This window comes from Macadamia integrifolia, chromosome 3 (genome assembly GCF_013358625.1).
Source record: "Macadamia integrifolia cultivar HAES 741 chromosome 3, SCU_Mint_v3, whole genome shotgun sequence".
Taxonomy (NCBI): Eukaryota; Viridiplantae; Streptophyta; class Magnoliopsida; order Proteales; family Proteaceae; genus Macadamia; species Macadamia integrifolia.
In genome coordinates this window covers 9,713,684-9,726,297 of record NC_056559.1, presented here as the reverse complement: position 1 = coordinate 9,726,297, position 12,614 = coordinate 9,713,684, and positions in this window count along the sequence as shown.

The window sequence follows — 12,614 nt, the reverse complement described above, 5'->3', positions numbered from 1 at the left end:
TCTGTTACCTTAATCAGCCTTTCCGCACAGATTACATTAGCTCGATGAGCCGACAACCAATCCATACCCAATATAGCATCAAAGTTTTGCATATTGAATTTAATAAGTTGTGCATCAAAGTTCTTCCCACTAATCTCCACTGGGCACGGTCCATACACTTCCTTCAACTGTGCAATTTTACCAGTAGGCATACTAACAATCATTCCCTGGTCTAGGATCCTGGGTGACATCCCAAGCTTCCCTACAAATCTCTTAGATGCGAATGAATGAGTAGCCCCTGAATCGAATAAAACATAGGCTGGTATGCCCGATATGGGTAGGATACCTAATATAACAATGTATATAATTTCAGCAGGTCATCAACATTAATCATAATGAACTTCTTAATTTAAAATGTACCTGCTACAACTTCTGTACTAGCCTCAGCTTCCTCGGCTGATAGGGCATACATCCTTCCCTGCGGTTGATTGCCTCGAGGCAAGGGAGGTCGGTAAGCAGAGGGCTGACTGGAGGGCAAGGCTGGTCGGGACCGACAGTCTTTCGCATAATGCCCATAGGAATGGCAATTGAAGCAACGAATCTGAGACGTCGGAACTGGAGCGGGGCCCCTCTGCACTTGACCCGATGCAGATGAAGGTCGAGGTGGCCTTGGAGCTGTAGGAGCCACACTAGTGTTCGGGCGAACAGAGGTTGAACCCGAACCACCAACTGGCCTAAGAGGATAGCCAGGTGGCCTATAGGGCTGCCTATACATAGGCCCCGAACTATATGATCCACGGTATGCCTTGGAGGAATTTCCCACATCTGGGAATGGATTTGATCTCTTCCACAGTCCAGGAGTGAGGGACTGTTCACCCTTTTGCTTATCTTCCATTGTTTTGGCCTTCTGTACAATCTGGCCATATTCGGTCAAATCCAAGACTTCAAGTACAGACCCGATCGATGCTTTTAGGCCTTTTAGGAACCTTGCTGCCTTCTCTTCAGCTGTTCGCATATGCCTTAGGGCGAAATGGAACAAACTTTCAAATTGTTGCTGATATTCAAGGACAGTTTTACCTCCTTGAGTTAAGGCCATGAACTCAGTCTCCTTCCGATCTCTGAAACTGCGCGGATAATGGTTATCCAAGAACAATTCCTTAAACTGCTCCCAAGTAGGTTCTGGATGAGCAGCCATCAATATAGGCTTGGAAGCTTGCCACCAAGAATTTGCCTCTTTCTTGAGTTGTAACCCAGCACAAATGAGCTTCTGGGCATCTGTGCACTCAAGCACCTCAAATATCTTCTCCAATTCTTGGATCCATTGATCCGGTTCTAGAGGATCACTCCCCACCTTAGAGAATACCGGTGGTAAGTTCCTCTTGAACGACTCCACTACCCTTGACGTGTTGCTCGTTGCCGGGAAGTTAGGAGCATAGACGGGATAGTAGGAGTATGGAGGAGGCATCCCCTGCTGAGGAATACCGAATGGTGGGATTGGAGGTGTACCCACCACTTGTGGTCCTGTTACAGACCCTACAGGTGGGTCCTGCGGAGTGAGTACCCGGGGAGGTTGACCCGGTTGAGAGAAATCCAACTGTTGCTGGATGGCAGTCATAAATGCTTGCTGTTGTTGAAGCATTTGCTGTTGGAAAGCTTGTTGAGACTGCTGAATTATTGTAGCAACATCGCCCGGTGTGATAACCGGTGGAGGGTCCGGGAGTGCAGTCATAGGTGGGTCCCCATGTGCCCCACCCTGACCAAGGGTCTCCGGAGGTAGTGGAGGTGAGGTATGCCCCACAGAACGGGACCCTCTAGGATTTTGCGGTCGACCGACCCGACGAGGACCCCGCGAGGTACCTCGGGCATTACTACCGGATCTAGTACGTACCATCGTATCCTTGTACCTGGAACATATCACACACCACATTGGTTAAACACCATAGACTGATTTTGGCACACAACCATATGCCATTAGGTGAGGTGTTGTAGTGTATGATAGCCTGTAAATTAATCATAGCTCAATTCCAAGATACAGGCAAAGTTCACAACATACATGCTAATGGTCCCACTTGATCATAGCCCATTGATCATAGGACTAATTTCCACCATAAAACCAATGAAATCACATTAGGAGAAGAGAATGGAAAAGACAAAAGAAGGAAAATTTTCAAAGTGTTAAAAATTTTCCCCTCTGTCCAAACCGGTGGGATGAACCGGCGGGTAGGGACCAGCCGGTCTGATCCGCCGGTCCCAGCACCCCAAACCGGCGGGTGTCACCGGCGGGTAGGGACCCGCCGGTCTGACCCGCCGGTCTTGCCCGAGGTTAAAACATGAACAGGGCCAGAAAGGCCCTGTTTCGTCTGTCACTCTCACCCTCTCCTTTCTCTTACTTCCCTTTCCTCTTGGACGATTTTGGGAGTTTACCCGGCGCTTCCACTCGCGAGTCTACTCACCCACTCGACGCTTTAGAGAGGATTCAACTCGTCTTCATCCAAGTAAGTTCTTCTTCTTCTTCGTTTTCCAGAATTTCAATTTGGGTGAAATGCTTGATTGGGATTTACTTTCTAGACTTTCTTTCTCTGTTTTCCACCATAGAAAAGTATTATCATGTGTTTGTGATGATTCCACTGTGCTCATTTGTAGTTTATAGGAATCATCACACTTTGTTTGGAGAAAAACCCAAATTGATGCCCTAGGTTCCCAAATTTGGGGTTTCTTCAATCCTTACTGTTTTGCTCAAATTGACGACTCCTTTGTAATGCATTTCGCTTGTTTTATGCTAGATATGATTTAGATTTCATTGAATCATCCATTATGCTTGAAATCCCCATGTATTTCCCATGAAAATCCCTATTTTGGCATTGGTTTCCTTGATTTTCATCCATACTTGTACTCATGGAATTCCATAGTCCATTTGGGGTATATTCTTACAATTCCATCATCCCATTACTATGGCATTTCATTCTAGACCTAGGGTTTCAAGCTTTCACTCCATTCTATTCCAATTTGCACAATGGACTTGAATTCCCCTATTTCATTCATGCCTATTGCTTTTGCTGTCCTTTGCTGTCATTTTACTGTTTTGGCACGTTTCCATGCGTTGCCATCACCATATTTCATGTTATAAGTTTTCTATTCTTCCTAGATCGTTGCCGTTCCCATTTTGCAGAAATTGGGTTTTGGATTTCCCCTTCTTTAATGCTGCTGTCTTTTCTTACTGTACTAACCCAACTTTCTTTACTTATTGTCAGGATGTCTTCACGCACCGGCAGAGGACCATCTTCCTCTGCTGTTCGACGCAAGACCACCGCTTCTAAGCGGAAAAGTGCGGAGACCAGCACTTCAGCTCATCGCACAGGGAGACCTGCACCTGTTCAGTCTGACCCTTCAGTCTACGATGAGGAGCACTTCACTAGTGCCGAGGCCGCAGCCAAATGGCCTATCTTCCTGAAGGGGCCAGTGTTGATGGAAAAGACCGTGGTAGTCGAGGACTTCCACAAGGCCCAGCTTCAGGAGAGGTTCTCAGTATTGGGCTGGGACACTATTCTTCAGGTGGACCGACCGTGCTACGATCAGCTCGTCCGTCGGTTTTATTGCAACCTGGAGGTGTCGTATCAGTACGGGGAACTCACTGTCAGCAGCCTGGTGAAGGGAGTGGATATCCAGCTGACGGTAGACACCCTGGCCAGTATTCTGGGCATATCGGCGGCGGGACACCGATACTACAGTCCCCCCAGGAGTAGACCTCAGGGACCGTTCATGAGCATGGAGACACCGGACTTCATCTACGAGACCATCTGCGGCAGCAGCAGTCGCCCGGAGTCCGAGACATCTTTCTTCCCTGAGGTCCGTCTCTTTGCCCGGTTGATCCAGTTCAACCTGCTCCCCAGAGGAGGTCATCGGAACCAGGTAGGTTTCATGGCGGCTTTTATAGCATTTTGTATTTTCACAGCCGTAGAGGGAGGCAGGGAGCACTTGTGCCTCCCCTATATCATCCTCAGAGCGATGGAGCACCATGCTTCCCACCCAGAGGACGGAGGATTCCCCTACGGCAGGATCCTCACCAGGATCTTCGAGTTCTTCAGGGTGGATCTGAGCGGAGAGGAGGGGAAGACTCCGGCCGATAGGTTCGATCGGAGCAACCTCTTGAAGATGGGTCTCCACACCCTCATGGATTCACCTCCGAGATCGGGAGCTCGGAGAGGTAGGGGTAAGAGGGCTGCCCCTGTAGAGGATGTCCTCATGGAGGAGGAGTCCAGTGAGGAGGACGAGGACTACGTTCCTCAGGACGAGGAGGCAGATTTGATGGGTGGCAGTATCCCTGAGGAGGTGCCTCAGGAGTCGAGAGGTACGGGCCCTAGTTCTTCCAGAGCTGCAGCCCCACTATATGGAGCCCCACCACCTGGGAGTGGTGACTACGACTATGAGGACAGGACAGCCTCCATGCGGGCCTTGCAGGATGGCCAGGTCCAGATACTGAGGCGGCTGGACGAGATTGCCTCCCGGCAGATCACCTTGAAGGATTCCTTCCGTAGGCTGGGTCAGGACTTGGACACCAGGGCCAATGCTATATCAGCAGACTATGGCCGGCTTAGGAGGGAGGTACAGGTGGTGAACGCGAGGTTCGATTATTACGATCACCGCTTCGATGTTAACTCCAGGCCTCCAGCGAACGTGGTGATCATCGACGACGATGACGACGCCCAGTGAGGCTTAGCTTGCCCACCCAGCTATTTATCCATTTTTCTCTTTTTGTAAACATTGTACCTTTCTTTATTCTCATTCCTTGTAATTGCGATGTAACTTGAATTTCATTTATGGAATGAAATATCTTTGGATATTGGACTATTATAATGTTTTCATATGTGGAGTTCCTGTGTGGTTTTGTGGTGATGTGACTTTTCTATTTGTGCTCTTTGTTATGTTATTATCTGTTGTTTATCAGGTTTTGTGTAAAAATTTTTTGAAATCCCACTTTACGCCGTTATGCTGCCGAAATTTCGTCGAGATAGTACTTTATGAGTTATAGTACCCACCTAATTACCCTTTATCTACACTCACGCATGCCATGAATGCCACTTATAATATAACTCCATTTTTATACTTCCTTTCTTTGACTTTTAATCTTTAAAGCTTTTATATTTGCCCAACCCCATTTTCCTATTATAGAGTCTACGGGATTCTAATGGTATGCTGTAAGCGGAGCAGAGCATCACGCTCTGATACCACCGTTTGTCACACCCCGTTCACACTGAACCGGAGCGGTGACCGGGTTAACACCGGTTAACCCAAACCTGCCAGGATCATCAGATACTGTATTCCACCACAACATACATACACTAACATCAATTCATCAGATCAGCGGAAGACTAAGTTTTACCTGTAAATAATTCCCATATACTTGATACCCAAATGATAATACCATAATTATATACATTTGGGCCCGAAGGCATGATATATATACACAAAAAGAATGAAGTTCAAATATCAATGTATATACAAGAATTTATCAAAATCATCAGAGTACACAGCTCGGCTCGGTCTCAAGGCTGGAGCTCAGCTCGGCCTCAGAACTGCTGTCCTGCAGCACAGCTCTCACACGCACAGCCTACGTCGTGCTCAAACTCATCAGGGGTCCACCAGTCCTCATCAGGAAACTCGACTGCGGGACCCACCCCCTGCTCCTCAGATGCATGACCTGCAAAATCATCTAAAAAGGGGTGTACACGTGAAATGAGCTCACAAGCTCAGTAAGTAGAGAGGTGGACCACACACAACAGTCCACACATCACAACACATCATATGCACTACATGCCATGCAAATCATTTTAGATCACATACACCTAATCAACATTACTAAGTCTTTGGTTTTAGTGCTACTACAACCACAGTGCGCGTATACTCCAGGTACGAGCCACGAACTCCCTCCCGCGATACGCCCATAGGGCTGTTGGAGAAGGCCCACCGTGAGTACTCGGAAAAATAAAGACAATGCCGTCCACCGGCTCTCAACAGAAATGTAAATAAATTAAATGACAGTGCTGACTCCAGCAATTTAAAAGCAGTACGATTGGTCCTCTTGAAATACCACCGGGGTTGCCGGCTGTCCTACGCGACTCGCCGGGCGTAATGCCTAACCGCCACAGTGTCCGACAACCGCGACCCCTGCTTCCCCCCAAATGGCAACCCAACACCTTAACCCCTGTTGGGAAGGGTCGTAGCACGGGATGGTGAGAATCCTAATACCGCATGCTCCTATATGCAGTACGACTGCATAGTGCCACCGTGTCCCATACCACGGGCCACCAATGCATTCGTTTCCAAGCCGACCACGGCATCTAGTCTATCAAGGCATTATGCAACATGATGTACACATTCAACATATAACCTCACATTCAATTTGCATTTGAAAAGTAAACATAGCATATATGCACATCAATGAGTGAAATGACTAATCTATATAGCGCATTCATGATGACATGACTAAATTAGATATAGTTATATGAATGCCAAACAAATGCCTTGAAACAAGGCCAAACGTCCTCTCTCCACTTACTTGTAGCGCACAAGGAGTCCCGCTCGGTACGGGTGAGATCCGGAGCGAATCGGGTAGGCTTTGGTGAACCTAACCAAATTGAGCGGGGTTAGCACTTCACCATTTTAGAATCAAAATTAATGAAATCCGACGTCAAAATCGTGTTTAGAACGTCGAAAGAAAGTCCCACGTCCGATTTGGGCTCGATCGGACCTAAAAATCACATTCTGGCCACTCAGGTGGGTGTCTCAGGTGGGTTGTCTACCCACCGGTCCCACCCGCCGGTTTGGGACCGGCGGGTATGGACCCGCCGGTAGGACCCGCCGGTCCTACCCGCCGGTTTGGCCAGAACCCCCCTGGTCCTCTCAGGTGGGTGCCTCAGGTGGGTTGTCTACCCACCGGTCCTACCCGCCGGTTTTGGCGAAAAAACCCCAGTTTCTTCTCAACTTCCTCCATTCCTTGGGGACCCAAATAGGGCTTTTCTCAACCCATTCTTCACACCTTTAGAGTCCTATAGGATGGTTCTAGCTTAGATTTAAGTTAGATTCAAGTGAGGGGAACCATCTTACCTTCTTTGCTCAAGAATGACTTCAAACCCTCCAAATCACTTCCAACTCACAATGCTCCTTCTACCTTGTCAATATCTCTTCAAATCCTTCAAGATCAACACATAAATCATCTATTAAACCTTAGATTCATCATTTCAAAGGGTGTCTACAAGATCTTAAGAAACCATACTCGAATCAAGGGTTTAAAGCGTGGGTATGGTGAATGTTCATAAAACCCAACTTTTCTTACCTCCAACTGTAGATCTCGAGTTGAAGATTACTCTCCCGGCACCGGAATGGCAAGATCGAGCTTCGGCGCCACTGAGATCCTCCCTTTCTTCCTCTTCCTTTCTTCTTCCCTTTCTTTTTCTCTCTCCTCTTTACTTTTCCCACCAAACGTACGGGGGTAATAAATGGAAAGAAAAGAAGTCATAAAGCTTTATATACTATTCCTACTTAAGTGAATAGTGATGGATGGGTCACTCAGGTGGGTGGGTGTACCCACCTGACATACCCATCCGAGAGTCAAAACTTGGGATTTTGACCGGGCTCGGACCTCGGCTCGGACCCTACCCCAAGCATACAATGTAGCATACGTATATAACCTTAAAATACGGATATAATACCTGTTTTATCCGTACATAGCCTTATGGTAGGTGCACGTACACGGTTTGGGCACTCCCGTCTCTTCTGGCACTGGCTCGGACTTGTCGGGCCAGCCGGTGTTTAAGGTCACCCGTGCCATCATAGCCCATAAGGAACCTGCTCTAATTTCCTCTGGCTCGGTTCCTGCATGGTTAAGCCGGTTCAACCGCGAAATCAGACCGGGTTTAAGAAGCGGGGTATTACATTACCCCCCCCTTCTGAAAAATTTCGTCCTCGAAATTGCGTACCTGGTTGATCAAAAAGATGAGGGTACTTGGCTCGCATTTCTTCTTCTACCTCCCAAGATGCTTCTTCAAGTGAATGATCAGCCCATCGCACCTTTACATAGGAAATGGAGCGGTTACGAAGGGTTTTCACCTTCCGGTCCAAAATTTCAGCTGGCTGTTCTGTGTAGGTCATATCAGCTTCTAGGTACTCCGGTCCCACGGGTATTACATGAGATGGATCATGCACGTACTTCTTCAGCATGGATACGTGGAATACATTGTGAACATTTCCAAGCGAAGGTGGCAGAGCAAGCATGTAGGCTACTGAGCCAACCCGGGACAAGATCTCAAATGGTCCCATGTATCTTGGGCTCAATTTTCCCTTTCTGTGAAACCTTTGCAAACCTTTAGTAGGAGAGATCTTGAGAAATACCTTTTCTCCTGGCTGAAATTCAATCTCCTTCCTGCGGGTGTCCGCATAGCTCTTTTGACGGGACTGAGCTGCTTTAATCCGTTCTCTAATAACGTCGACCTTGTCACAAGTCATTTGGATCATCTCAGGTCCTAACATTCGACGTTCACCTACCTCATCCCAATACAAAGGAGTTCTGCACTTTCTACCATATAACGCCTCATATGGAGCCATCCCAATTGTAGCTTGGTAACTGTTGTTATATGCAAACTCCATAAGAGGTATATAATCTTCCAAGCTGCCACTCATCTCCATTGCACATGCCCTGAGCATGTCTTCTAATATCTGTATGGTTCGCTCCGACTGACCATCCGTCTGTGGGTGAAAAGCTGTACTCAAATTCAGCTGCGATCCCAAGGCACGCTGTAAGCTTTTCCAAAATCTGGAAGTGAACCTTGGGTCCCTATCTGAAACAATGCTCACTGGCACTCCATGTAGACGCACTATGTTGTCCATGTAAAGTTGTGCTAGTTTGGCCATGGAGAACTTGGTCTTGATAGGAATGAAATGAGCAGTCTTGGTAAGCCGATCCACAATCACCCATATCGCATCCATTCCCTTAGGTGTACCTGGTAGTCCGGTGACGAAGTCCATTGTAATCCTTTCCCACTTCCATTCTGGTACTGGGAGTGGCTGAAGGGTACCATAAGGTCGATGCCTCTCAGCTTTCACCTTCTGACAGGTAAGACAAGTCGCCACATACAAAGCTATGGTGACTTTCATGCTTGGCCACCAATAACTCTGTTTGAGGTCTTTGTACATTTTGGTACTTCCTGGGTGAAGTGAGTACTCGGAGCTGTGTGCTTCTCTCACGATTTTATCCTGTATATCCAAATCATCGGGTACACACAATCTGTCTCGAAACATCAATGCCCCATCCCTGGCTAGAGTAAAATCTGGGTCGTTCATTGTTTGGTCTTGAACCTTAACTCTGATCCGCTGCAATTCAGGATCCAAAGGTTGCTTCATTATCACCTCTTGCCTAATTGCCGGATGCACTTGTAGAGCCGATAAGGATGCCGTCAACCATTTAAGGTTTTCTGGTTGAGGTTCAAGCTCTAGGGTTGCCCCTTCATACAAGAGGGTCTCCTCCATTAGCATCGCCTCATGCACAAGTGGTGAGCTTACTGCTAAGCATGAAAGCGACACAGTCTGTGTCTTCTGACTCAATGCATCTGCCACTACATTAGCCTTGCCGGAATGATACTGAATATCGCAGTCATAATCCTTCATGAGTTCAAGCCATCTTCTCTGTCTCATATTCAAATCTTTCTGGGTGAAGAAGTATTTCAGACTCTTGTGGTCGCTGTATATCTCACACTTCTCCCCATACAAATAATGTCGCCAGATCTTAAGGGCAAAAATGACTGCGGCTAGTTCCAAGTCATGAGTGGGGTAATTCTTCTCATATTCCTTTAGTTGTCGGGATGCATATGCTATTACCTTCCCGCGTTGCATGAGAACACAACCCAACCCAACTTTGGAAGCATCGGTATAGACCGTCATCCCACCTGTGCCTTCAGGAATAGTCAGCACAGGGGCAGTCACCAACTTTTCTTTCAATTCCTGGAAGCTCTTCTCACATTCTTCTGCCCAGTCGAATTTCACACCCTTTTTAGTCAACTTGGTCATTGGTGCTGAGATCCGAGCAAAATTCTCGATGAAACGCCGGTAATATCCAGCCAAACCCAAAAAGCTTCTAATTTCAGTAACATTCTTGGGACTTTCCCATTCCACTACTGCTTTTACCTTAGCAGGATCTACTTCGATTCCAGCTTTAGACACTACGTGCCCCAGGAATCCAACTTGTTCAAGCCAAAACTCACACTTGCTGTACTTGGCAAACAACTGTTGATCTCTCAACCTCTGTAACACCATTCTCAAGTGTTGAGTGTGCTCCTCCTCGGTCTTGGAGTAGATCAAGATATCGTCAATAAAAACAATTACCCACTTATCGAGCACATCCTGGAATACTCGATTCATTAGATCCATAAATGCTGCCGGTGCATTGGTTAGCCCAAAGGACAACACTAGGAACTCATAATGGCCGTATCGAGTCCTAAATGCTGTTTTGGGTATATCACTACTCTTTATCTTGAGCTGATAATAGCCGGACCGAAGGTCTATCTTTGAAAATACTCTGGCTCCCTGCAACTGATCAAATAAATCATCAATGCGTGGCAATGGGTACCGGTTCTTAATGGTTAGCTTATTCAACTCCCGGTAATCTATGCACATACGCAGACTACCATCCTTCTTCTTGACAAACAACACCGGGGCACCCCAAGGTGAAACACTTGGGCGAATAAACCCCTTTTCCAATAGTTCCTGTAACTGCATCTGCAACTCCTTCAATTCAGCTGGTGCCATCCTATATGGAGCATTTGATACTGGAGCTGCTCCAGGAATCAAGTCTATGGCAAACTCCAACTCTCTGTCAGGTGGTAATTGCATCAGATCATCTGGGAAAACATCGGGAAACTCTTTAACCACATTTACTTCTTCTAGAGATGTAACTCTTGCATCAACATCGAGTACCGAGGCTATGTAACCCTGACATCCACTTTCTAGTAACTTTACCGCTTGGAGAGCGGAGACCAGAACCTTCCTCACCCTTTTCATGGTATCTGCTCGGTACACCCACTCTTTCCCTTCGTCATCTGTTACCTTAATCAGCCTTTCCGCACAGATCACCTTAGCTCGATGAGCCGACAACCAATCCATACCCAATATAGCATCAAAATTCTGCATATTGAATTTAATAAGTTGTGCATCAAAGTTCTTTCCACTAATCTCCACTGGGCACGGTCCATACACTTCCTTCAACTGTGCAATTTTACCAGTAGGCATACTAACAATCATTCCCTGGTCTAGGATCCTGGGTGACATCCCAAGCTTCCCTACAAATCTCTTAGATGCGAATGAATGAGTAGCTCCTGAATCGAATAACACATAGGCTGGTATGCCCGATATGGGTAGGATACCTAATATAACAATGTATATAATTTCAGCAGGTCATCAATATTAATCATAATGAACTTCTTAATTTAAAATGTACCTGCTACAACTTCTGTACTAGCCTCAGCTTCCTCGGCTGATAGGGCATACATCCTTCCCTGCGGTTGACTGCCTCGAGGCAAGGGAGGTCGGTAAGCAGAGGGCTGACTGGAGGGCAAGGCTGGTCGGGACCGACAGTCTTTCGCATAATGCCCATAGGAATGGCAATTGAAACAACGAATCTGAGACGTCGAAACTGGAGCGGGGCCCCTTTGCACTTGACCCGTTGCCGATGGAGGTCGAGGTGGCCTTGGAGTTGTAGGAGCCACACTAGAGTTCGGGCGAACAGAGGTTGAACCCGAACCACCAACTGGCCTAGGAGGATAGCCAGATGGCCTATAGGGCTGCCTATACATAGGCCCCGAACTGTATGATCCACGGTATGCCTTGGAGGAATTTCCCACATCTGGGAATGGATTTGATCTCTTCCACAGTCCAGGAGTGAGGGACTGTTCACCCTTTTGCTTATCTTCCATTGTTTTGGCCTTCTGTACAATCTGGCCATATTCGGTCAAATCCAAGACTTCAAGCACTGACCCAATAGATGCTTTTAGGCCTTTTAGGAACCTTGCTGCCTTCTCTTCAGCTGTTCGCATATGCCTTGGGGCGAAATGGAACAAACTTTCGAATTGTTGCTGATATTCAAGGACAGTTTTACCTCCTTGAGTTAAGGCCATGAACTCAGTCTCCTTTCGATCTCTGAAACTGCGCGGATAATGGTTATCCAAGAACAACTCCTTAAACTGCTCCCAAGTAGGTTCTGGATGAGCAGCCATCAATATAGGCTTGGAAGCTTGCCACAAAGAATTTGCCTCTTTCTTGAGTTGTAACCCAGCACAAATGAGCTTCTGGGCATCCGTGCACTCAAGCACCTCAAATATCTTCTCCAATTCTTGGATCCATTGATCCGGTTCTAAAGGATCACTCCCCACCTTAGAGAATACCGGTGGTAAGTTCCTCTTGAACGACTCTACCACCCTTGACGTATTACTCGTCGCCGGGAAGTTAGGAGCATAGGCAGGATAGTAGGCATAAGGATGAGGCATCCCATGCTGAGGAATACCGAATGGCGGGATTGGAGGTGTACCCACTTGTGGTCCCGTTCCCGACCCGACAGGTGGGTCTTGCGGAGTGTGTACCCGGGGAAGTTG